Source organism: Bufo bufo, chromosome 2 (genome assembly GCF_905171765.1).
Source record: "Bufo bufo chromosome 2, aBufBuf1.1, whole genome shotgun sequence".
NCBI classification, from domain to species: Eukaryota; Metazoa; Chordata; class Amphibia; order Anura; family Bufonidae; genus Bufo; species Bufo bufo.
In genome coordinates, this window is record NC_053390.1 from 514,682,205 (window position 1) to 514,694,296 (window position 12,092).

Below are 12,092 nucleotides of genomic sequence, written 5' to 3' on the forward strand. Positions count from 1 at the left end.
CATTCAGAAAAACCTAAGACACACGCTAGCGTGCTGATAGAAGTGTCATTCTGTGATTAAACCTATAACTGTCACACAGCGCAAAAAAAAAACAGGTCTCACATCTCTATTCAACCAAATCTGCACAGTTTTAGCTGGTCAAGTTATTTGTAGTGACCGTAAAAGCAGACTTTTTGTTCTGGGTTGAAAAAGCATTCCCAAATTTGCCATTCTGAAAATAACTAGTTTGTGGTATTTGAGGCCTACTTAAAATCTATCCCAAAAAGAAAATCTTACATTGAAGGTATTGATAGTGTCATTCAGAAAAACCTAAGACACATGCTAGCGTGCTGATAGAAGTGTCATTCTGTGATTAAACCTATAACTGTCACACAGCGCAAAAAAAAAACAGGTCTCACATCTCTATTCAACCAAATCTGCACAGTTTTAGCTGGTCAAGTTATTTGTAGTGACCGTAAAAGCAGACTTTTTGTTCTGGGTTGAAAAAGCATTCCCAAATTTGCCATTCTGAAAATAACTAGTTTGTGGTATTTGAGGCCTACTTGAAATCTATCCCAAAAAGAAAATCTTACATTGAAGGTATTGTTAGTGTCATTCAGAAAAACCTAAGACACACGCTAGCGTGCTGATAGAAGTGTCATTCTGTGATTAAAACTATAACTGTCACACAGCGCAAAAAAAAAACAGGTCTCACATCTCTATTCAACCAAATCTGCACAGTTTTAGCTGGTCAAGTTATTTGTAGTGACCGTAAAAGCAGACTTTTTGTTCTGGGTTGAAAAAGCATTCCCAAATTTGCCATTCTGAAAATAACTAGTTTGTGGTATTTGAGGCCTACTTGAAATCTATCCCAAAAATAAAATCTTACATTGAAGGTATTGATAGTGTCATTCAGAAAAACCTAAGACACACGCTAGCGTGCTGATAGAAGTGTCATTCTGTGATTAAACCTATAACTGTCACACAGCGCAAAAAAAAAACAGGTCTCACATCTCTATTCAACCAAATCTGCACAGTTTTAGCTGGTCAAGTTATTTGTAGTGACCGTAAAAGCAGACTTTTTGTTCTGGGTTGAAAAAGCATTCCCAAATTTGCCATTCTGAAAATAACTAGTTTGTGGTATTTGAGGCCTACTTGAAATCTATCCCAAAAAGAAAATCTTACATTGAAGGTATTGATAGTGTCATTCATAAAAACCTAAGACACATGCTAGCGTGCTGATAGAAGTGTCATTCTGTGATTAAACCTATAACTGTCACACAGCGCAAAAAAAAAACAGGTCTCACATCTCTATTCAACCAAATCTGCACAGTTTTAGCTGGTCAAGTTATTTGTAGTGACCGTAAAAGCAGACTTTTTGTTCTGGGTTGAAAAAGCATTCCCAAATTTGCCATTCTGAAAATAACTAGTTTGTGGTATTTGAGGCCTCCTTGAAATCTATCCCAAAAAGAAAATCTTACATTGAAGGTATTGATAGTGTCATTCAGAAAAACCTAAGACACATGCTAGCGTGCTGATAGAAGTGTCATTCTGTGATTAAACCTATAACTGTCACACAGCGCAAAAAAAAAACAGGTCTCACATCTCCATTCAACCAAATCTGCACAGTTTTAGCTGGTCAAGTTATTTGTAGTGACCGTAAAAGCAGACTTTTTGTTCTGGGTTGAAAAAGCATTCCCAAATTTGCCATTCTGAAAATAACTAGTTTGTGGTATTTGAGGCCTACTTGAAATCTATCCCAAAAATAAAATCTTACATTGAAGGTATTGATAGTGTCATTCAGAAAAACCTAAGACACACGCTAGCGTGCTGATAGAAGTGTCATTCTGTGATTAAACCTATAACTGTCACACAGCGCAAAAAAAAACAGGTCTCACATCTCTATTCAACCAAATCTGCACAGTTTTAGCTGGTCAAGTTATTTGTAGTGACCGTAAAAGCAGACTTTTTGTTCTGGGTTGAAAAAGCATTCCCAAATTTGCCATTCTGAAAATAACTAGTTTGTGGTATTTGAGGCCTACTTGAAATCTATCCCAAAAAGAAAATCTTACATTGAAGGTATTGATAGTGTCATTCAGAAAAACCTAAGACACACGCTAGCGTGCTGATAGAAGTGTCATTCTGTGATTAAACCTATAACTGTCACACAGCGCAAAAAAAAAACAGGTCTCACATCTCTATTCAACCAAATCTGCACAGTTTTAGCTGGTCAAGTTATTTGTAGTGACCGTAAAAGCAGACTTTTTGTTCTGGGTTGAAAAAGCATTCCCAAATTTGCCATTCTGAAAATAACTAGTTTGTGGTATTTGAGGCCTACTTGAAATCTATCCCAAAAATAAAATCTTACATTGAAGGTATTGATAGTGTCATTCAGAAAAACCTAAGACACACGCTAGCGTGCTGATAGAAGTGTCATTCTGTGATTAAACCTATAACTGTCACACAGCGCAAAAAAAAAACAGGTCTCACATCTCTATTCAACCAAATCTGCACAGTTTTAGCTGGTCAAGTTATTTGTAGTGACCGTAAAAGCAGACTTTTTGTTCTGGGTTGAAAAAGCATTCCCAAATTTGCCATTCTGAAAATAACTAGTTTGTGGTATTTGAGGCCTACTTAAAATCTATCCCAAAAAGAAAATCTTACATTGAAGGTATTGATAGTGTCATTCAGAAAAACCTAAGACACATGCTAGCGTGCTGATAGAAGTGTCATTCTGTGATTAAACCTATAACTGTCACACAGCGCAAAAAAAAAACAGGTCTCACATCTCTATTCAACCAAATCTGCACAGTTTTAGCTGGTCAAGTTATTTGTAGTGACCGTAAAAGCAGACTTTTTGTTCTGGGTTGAAAAAGCATTCCCAAATTTGCCATTCTGAAAATAACTAGTTTGTGGTATTTGAGGCCTACTTAAAATCTATCCCAAAAAGAAAATCTTACATTGAAGGTATTGATAGTGTCATTCAGAAAAACCTAAGACACATGCTAGCGTGCTGATAGAAGTGTCATTCTGTGATTAAACCTATAACTGTCACACAGCGCAAAAAAAAAACAGGTCTCACATCTCATTCAACCAAATCTGCACAGTTTTAGCTGGTCAAGTTATTTGTAGTGACCGTAAAAGCAGACTTTTTGTTCTGGGTTGAAAAAGCATTCCCAAATTTGCCATTCTGAAAATAACTAGTTTGTGGTATTTGAGGCCTACTTGAAATCTATCCCAAAAATAAAATCTTACATTGAAGGTATTGATAGTGTCATTCAGAAAAACCTAAGACACACGCTAGCGTGCTGATAGAAGTGTCATTCTGTGATTAAACCTATAACTGTCACACAGCGCAAAAAAAAACAGGTCTCACATCTCTATTCAACCAAATCTGCACAGTTTTAGCTGGTCAAGTTATTTGTAGTGACCGTAAAAGCAGACTTTTTGTTCTGGGTTGAAAAAGCATTCCCAAATTTGCCATTCTGAAAATAACTAGTTTGTGGTATTTGAGGCCTACTTGAAATCTATCCCAAAAAGAAAATCTTACATTGAAGGTATTGATAGTGTCATTCAGAAAAACCTAAGACACACGCTAGCGTGCTGATAGAAGTGTCATTCTGTGATTAAACCTATAACTGTCACACAGCGCAAAAAAAAAACAGGTCTCACATCTCTATTCAACCAAATCTGCACAGTTTTAGCTGGTCAAGTTATTTGTAGTGACCGTAAAAGCAGACTTTTTGTTCTGGGTTGAAAAAGCATTCCCAAATTTGCCATTCTGAAAATAACTAGTTTGTGGTATTTGAGGCCTACTTGAAATCTATCCCAAAAAGAAAATCTTACATTGAAGGTATTGATAGTGTCATTCAGAAAAACCTAAGACACACGCTAGCGTGCTGATAGAAGTGTCATTCTGTGATTAAACCTATAACTGTCACACAGCGCAAAAAAAAAACAGGTCTCACATCTCTATTCAACCAAATCTGCACAGTTTTAGCTGGTCAAGTTATTTGTAGTGACCGTAAAAGCAGACTTTTTGTTCTGGGTTGAAAAAGCATTCCCAAATTTGCCATTCTGAAAATAACTAGTTTGTGGTATTTGAGGCCTACTTGAAATCTATCCCAAAAATAAAATCTTACATTGAAGGTATTGATAGTGTCATTCAGAAAAACCTAAGACACACGCTAGCGTGCTGATAGAAGTGTCATTCTGTGATTAAACCTATAACTGTCACACAGCGCAAAAAAAAAACAGGTCTCACATCTCTATTCAACCAAATCTGCACAGTTTTAGCTGGTCAAGTTATTTGTAGTGACCGTAAAAGCAGACTTTTTGTTCTGGGTTGAAAAAGCATTCCCAAATTTGCCATTCTGAAAATAACTAGTTTGTGGTATTTGAGGCCTACTTGAAATCTATCCCAAAAAGAAAATCTTACATTGAAGGTATTGATAGTGTCATTCAGAAAAACCTAAGACACATGCTAGCGTGCTGATAGAAGTGTCATTCTGTGATTAAACCTATAACTGTCACACAGCGCAAAAAAAAAACAGGTCTCACATCTCTATTCAACCAAATCTGCACAGTTTTAGCTGGTCAAGTTATTTGTAGTGACCGTAAAAGCAGACTTTTTGTTCTGGGTTGAAAAAGCATTCCCAAATTTGCCATTCTGAAAATAACTAGTTTGTGGTATTTGAGGCCTACTTGAAATCTATCCCAAAAAGAAAATCTTACATTGAAGGTATTGATAGTGTCATTCAGAAAAACCTAAGACACACGCTAGCGTGCTGATAGAAGTGTCATTCTGTGATTAAACCTATAACTGTCACACAGCGCAAAAAAAAAACAGGTCTCACATCTCTATTCAACCAAATCTGCACAGTTTTAGCTGGTCAAGTTATTTGTAGTGACCGTAAAAGCAGACTTTTTGTTCTGGGTTGAAAAAGCATTCCCAAATTTGCCATTCTGAAAATAACTAGTTTGTGGTATTTGAGGCCTACTTGAAATCTATCCCAAAAATAAAATCTTACATTGAAGGTATTGATAGTGTCATTCAGAAAAACCTAAGACACACGCTAGCGTGCTGATAGAAGTGTCATTCTGTGATTAAACCTATAACTGTCACACAGCGCAAAAAAAAACAGGTCTCACATCTCTATTCAACCAAATCTGCACAGTTTTAGCTGGTCAAGTTATTTGTAGTGACCGTAAAAGCAGACTTTTTGTTCTGGGTTGAAAAAGCATTCCCAAATTTGCCATTCTGAAAATAACTAGTTTGTGGTATTTGAGGCCTACTTGAAATCTATCCCAAAAATAAAATCTTACATTGAAGGTATTGATAGTGTCATTCAGAAAAACCTAAGACACACGCTAGCGTGCTGATAGAAGTGTCATTCTGTGATTAAACCTATAACTGTCACACAGCGCAAAAAAAAAACAGGTCTCACATCTCTATTCAACCAAATCTGCACAGTTTTAGCTGGTCAAGTTATTTGTAGTGACCGTAAAAGCAGACTTTTTGTTCTGGGTTGAAAAAGCATTCCCAAATTTGCCATTCTGAAAATAACTAGTTTGTGGTATTTGAGGCCTACTTGAAATCTATCCCAAAAATAAAATCTTACATTGAAGGTATTGATAGTGTCATTCAGAAAAACCTAAGACACACGCTAGCGTGCTGATAGAAGTGTCATTCTGTGATTAAACCTATAACTGTCACACAGCGCAAAAAAAAAACAGGTCTCACATCTCTATTCAACCAAATCTGCACAGTTTTAGCTGGTCAAGTTATTTGTAGTGACCGTAAAAGCAGACTTTTTGTTCTGGGTTGAAAAAGCATTCCCAAATTTGCCATTCTGAAAATAACTAGTTTGTGGTATTTGAGGCCTACTTGAAATCTATCCCAAAAAGAAAATCTTACATTGAAGGTATTGATAGTGTCATTCAGAAAAACCTAAGACACACGCTAGCGTGCTGATAGAAGTGTCATTCTGTGATTAAACCTATAACTGTCACACAGCGCAAAAAAAAAACAGGTCTCACATCTCTATTCAACCAAATCTGCACAGTTTTAGCTGGTCAAGTTATTTGTAGTGACCGTAAAAGCAGACTTTTTGTTCTGGGTTGAAAAAGCATTCCCAAATTTGCCATTCTGAAAATAACTAGTTTGTGGTATTTGAGGCCTACTTAAAATCTATCCCAAAAAGAAAATCTTACATTGAAGGTATTGATAGTGTCATTCAGAAAAACCTAAGACACATGCTAGCGTGCTGATAGAAGTGTCATTCTGTGATTAAACCTATAACTGTCACACAGCGCAAAAAAAAAACAGGTCTCACATCTCTATTCAACCAAATCTGCACAGTTTTAGCTGGTCAAGTTATTTGTAGTGACCGTAAAAGCAGACTTTTTGTTCTGGGTTGAAAAAGCATTCCCAAATTTGCCATTCTCAAAATAACTAGTTTGTGGTATTTGAGGCCTACTTGAAATCTATCCCAAAAAGAAAATCTTACATTGAAGGTATTGATAGTGTCATTCAGAAAAACCTAAGACACACGCTAGCGTGCTGATAGAAGTGTCATTCTGTGATTAAACCTATAACTGTCACACAGCGCAAAAAAAAAACAGGTCTCACATCTCTATTCAACCAAATCTGCACAGTTTTAGCTGGTCAAGTTATTTGTAGTGACCGTAAAAGCAGACTTTTTGTTCTGGGTTGAAAAAGCATTCCCAAATTTGCCATTCTGAAAATAACTAGTTTGTGGTATTTGAGGCCTACTTAAAATCTATCCCAAAAAGAAAATCTTACATTGAAGGTATTGATAGTGTCATTCAGAAAAACCTAAGACACATGCTAGCGTGCTGATAGAAGTGTCATTCTGTGATTAAACCTATAACTGTCACACAGCGCAAAAAAAAAACAGGTCTCACATCTCTATTCAACCAAATCTGCACAGTTTTAGCTGGTCAAGTTATTTGTAGTGACCGTAAAAGCAGACTTTTTGTTCTGGGTTGAAAAAGCATTCCCAAATTTGCCATTCTCAAAATAACTAGTTTGTGGTATTTGAGGCCTACTTGAAATCTATCCCAAAAAGAAAATCTTACATTGAAGGTATTGATAGTGTCATTCAGAAAAACCTAAGACACACGCTAGCGTGCTGATAGAAGTGTCATTCTGTGATTAAACCCATAACTGTCACACAGCGCAAAAAAAAAACAGGTCTCACATCTCTATTCAACCAAATCTGCACAGTTTTAGCTGGTCAAGTTATTTGTAGTGACCGTAAAAGCAGACTTTTTGTTCTGGGTTGAAAAAGCATTCCCAAATTTGCCATTCTGAAAATAACTAGTTTGTGGTATTTGAGGCCTACTTGAAATCTATCCCAAAAATAAAATCTTACATTGAAGGTATTGATAGTGTCATTCAGAAAAACCTAAGACACACGCTAGCGTGCTGATAGAAGTGTCATTCTGTGATTAAACCCATAACTGTCACACAGCGCAAAAAAAAACAGGTCTCACATCTCCATTCAACCAAATCTGCACAGTTTTAGCTGGTCAAGTTATTTGTAGTGACCGTAAAAGCAGACTTTTTGTTCTGGGTTGAAAAAGCATTCCCAAATTTGCCATTCTGAAAATAACTAGTTTGTGGTATTTGAGGCCTACTTGAAATCTATCCCAAAAAGAAAATCTTACATTGAAGGTATTGATAGTGTCATTCAGAAAAACCTAAGACACACGCTAGCGTGCTGATAGAAGTGTCATTCTGTGATTAAACCTATAACTGTCACACAGAGCAAAAAAAAAACAGGTCTCACATCTCTATTCAACCAAATCTGCACAGTTTTAGCTGGTCAAGTTATTTGTAGTGACCGTAAAAGCAGACTTTTTGTTCTGGGTTGAAAAAGCATTCCCAAATTTGCCATTCTGAAAATAACTAGTTTGTGGTATTTGAGGCCTACTTGAAATCTATCCCAAAAAGAAAATCTTACATTGAAGGTATTGATAGTGTCATTCAGAAAAATCGAAGACACACGCTAGCGTGCTGATAGAAGTGTCATTCTGTGATTAAACCTATAACTGTCACACAGCGCAAAAAAAAAACAGGTCTCACATCTCTATTCAACCAAATCTGCACAGTTTTAGCTGGTCAAGTTATTTGTAGTGACCGTAAAAGCAGACTTTTTGTTCTGGGTTGAAAAAGCATTCCCAAATTTGCCATTCTGAAAATAACTAGTTTGTGGTATTTGAGGCCTACTTGAAATCTATCCCAAAAAGAAAATCTTACATTGAAGGTATTGATAGTGTCATTCAGAAAAACCTAAGACACACGCTAGCGTGCTGATAGAAGTGTCATTCTGTGATTAAACCTATAACTGTCACACAGCGCAAAAAAAAAACAGGTCTCACATCTCTATTCAACCAAATCTGCACAGTTTTAGCTGGTCAAGTTATTTGTAGTGACCGTAAAAGCAGACTTTTTGTTCTGGGTTGAAAAAGCATTCCCAAATTTGCCATTCTGAAAATAACTAGTTTGTGGTATTTGAGGCCTACTTGAAATCTATCCCAAAAAGAAAATCTTACATTGAAGGTATTGATAGTGTCATTCATAAAAACCTAAGACACATGCTAGCGTGCTGATAGAAGTGTCATTCTGTGATTAAACCTATAACTGTCACACAGCGCAAAAAAAAAACAGGTCTCACATCTCTATTCAACCAAATCTGCACAGTTTTAGCTGGTCAAGTTATTTGTAGTGACCGTAAAAGCAGACTTTTTGTTCTGGGTTGAAAAAGCATTCCCAAATTTGCCATTCTGAAAATAACTAGTTTGTGGTATTTGAGGCCTCCTTGAAATCTATCCCAAAAAGAAAATCTTACATTGAAGGTATTGATAGTGTCATTCAGAAAAACCTAAGACACATGCTAGCGTGCTGATAGAAGTGTCATTCTGTGATTAAACCTATAACTGTCACACAGCGCAAAAAAAAAACAGGTCTCACATCTCCATTCAACCAAATCTGCACAGTTTTAGCTGGTCAAGTTATTTGTAGTGACCGTAAAAGCAGACTTTTTGTTCTGGGTTGAAAAAGCATTCCCAAATTTGCCATTCTGAAAATAACTAGTTTGTGGTATTTGAGGCCTACTTGAAATCTATCCCAAAAATAAAATCTTACATTGAAGGTATTGATAGTGTCATTCAGAAAAACCTAAGACACACGCTAGCGTGCTGATAGAAGTGTCATTCTGTGATTAAACCTATAACTGTCACACAGCGCAAAAAAAAACAGGTCTCACATCTCTATTCAACCAAATCTGCACAGTTTTAGCTGGTCAAGTTATTTGTAGTGACCGTAAAAGCAGACTTTTTGTTCTGGGTTGAAAAAGCATTCCCAAATTTGCCATTCTGAAAATAACTAGTTTGTGGTATTTGAGGCCTACTTGAAATCTATCCCAAAAAGAAAATCTTACATTGAAGGTATTGATAGTGTCATTCAGAAAAACCTAAGACACACGCTAGCGTGCTGATAGAAGTGTCATTCTGTGATTAAACCTATAACTGTCACACAGCGCAAAAAAAAACAGGTCTCACATCTCTATTCAACCAAATCTGCACAGTTTTAGCTGGTCAAGTTATTTGTAGTGACCGTAAAAGCAGACTTTTTGTTCTGGGTTGAAAAAGCATTCCCAAATTTGCCATTCTGAAAATAACTAGTTTGTGGTATTTGAGGCCTACTTGAAATCTATCCCAAAAATAAAATCTTACATTGAAGGTATTGATAGTGTCATTCAGAAAAACCTAAGACACACGCTTGCGTGCTGATAGAAGTGTCATTCTGTGATTAAAACTATAACTGTCACACAGCCAAAAAAAAAACAGGTCTCACATCTCTATTCAACCAAATCTGCACAGTTTTAGCTGGTCAAGTTATTTGTAGTGACCGTAAAAGCAGACTTTTTGTTCTGGGTTGAAAAAGCATTCCCAAATTTGCCATTCTGAAAATAACTAGTTTGTGGTATTTGAGGCCTACTTGAAATCTATCCCAAAAATAAAATCTTACATTGAAGGTATTGATAGTGTCATTTAGAAAAACCTAAGACACACGCTAGCGTGCTGATAGAAGTGTCATTCTGTGATTAAACCTATAACTGTCACACAGCGCAAAAAAAAAACAGGTCTCACATCTCTATTCAACCAAATCTGCACAGTTTTAGCTGGTCAAGTTATTTGTAGTGACCGTAAAAGCAGACTTTTTGTTCTGGGTTGAAAAAGCATTCCCAAATTTGCCATTCTCAAAATAACTAGTTTGTGGTATTTGAGGCCTACTTGAAATCTATCCCAAAAAGAAAATCTTACATTGAAGGTATTGATAGTGTCATTCAGAAAAACCTAAGACACATGCTAGCGTGCTGATAGAAGTGTTATTCTGTGATTAAACCTATAACTGTCACACAGCGCAAAAAAAAAACAGGTCTCACATCTCTATTCAACCAAATCTGCACAGTTTTAGCTGGTCAAGTTATTTGTAGTGACCGTAAAAGCAGACTTTTTGTTCTGGGTTGAAAAAGCATTCCCAAATTTGCCATTCTCAAAATAACTAGTTTGTGGTATTTGAGGCCTACTTGAAATCTATCCCAAAAAGAAAATCTTACATTGAAGGTATTGATAGTGTCATTCAGAAAAACCTAAGACACACGCTAGCGTGCTGATAGAAGTGTCATTCTGTGATTAAACCCATAACTGTCACACAGCGCAAAAAAAAACAGGTCTCACATCTCTATTCAACCAAATCTGCACAGTTTTAGCTGGTCAAGTTATTTGTAGTGACCGTAAAAGCAGACTTTTTGTTCTGGGTTGAAAAAGCATTCCCAAATTTGCCATTCTGAAAATAACTAGTTTGTGGTATTTGAGGCCTACTTGAAATCTATCCCAAAAATAAAATCTTACATTGAAGGTATTGATAGTGTCATTCAGAAAAACCTAAGACACACGCTAGAGTGCTGATAGAAGTGTCATTCTGTGATTAAACCCATAACTGTCACACAGCGCAAAAAAAAACAGGTCTCACATCTCCATTCAACCAAATCTGCACAGTTTTAGCTGGTCAAGTTATTTGTAGTGACCGTAAAAGCAGACTTTTTGTTCTGGGTTGAAAAAGCATTCCCAAATTTGCCATTCTGAAAATAACTAGTTTGTGGTATTTGAGGCCTACTTGAAATCTATCCCAAAAATAAAATCTTACATTGAAGGTATTGATAGTGTCATTCAGAAAAACCTAAGACACACGCTAGCGTGCTGATAGAAGTGTCATTCTGTGATTAAACCTATAACTGTCACACAGAGCAAAAAAAAAACAGGTCTCACATCTCTATTCAACCAAATCTGCACAGTTTTAGCTGGTCAAGTTATTTGTAGTGACCGTAAAAGCAGACTTTTTGTTCTGGGTTGAAAAAGCATTCCCAAATTTGCCATTCTGAAAATAACTAGTTTGTGGTATTTGAGGCCTACTTGAAATCTATCCCAAAAAGAAAATCTTACATTGAAGGTATTGATAGTGTCATTTAGAAAAACCTAAGACACACGCTAGCGTGCTGATAGAAGTGTCATTCTGTGATTAAACCTATAACTGTCACACAGCGCAAAAAAAAAAAACAGGTCTCACATCTCTATTCAACCAAATCTGCACAGTTTTAGCTGGTCAAGTTATTTGTAGTGACCGTAAAAGCAGACTTTTTGTTCTGGGTTGAAAAAGCATTCCCAAATTTGCCATTCTGAAAATAACTAGTTTGTGGTATTTGAGGCTTACTTGAAATCTATCCCAAAAAGAAAATCTTACATTGAAGGTATTGATAGTGTCATTCAGAAAAACCTAAGACACACGCTAGCGTGCTGATAGAAGTGTCATTCTGTGATTAAACCTATAACTGTCACACAGCGCAAAAAAAAAACAGGTCTCACATCTCTATTCAACCAAATCTGCACAGTTTTAGCTGGTCAAGTTATTTGTAGTGACCGTAAAAGCAGACTTTTTGTTCTGGGTTGAAAAAGCATTCCCAAATTTGCCATTCTGAAAATAACTAGTTTGTGGTATTTGAGGCCTACTTAAAATCTATCCC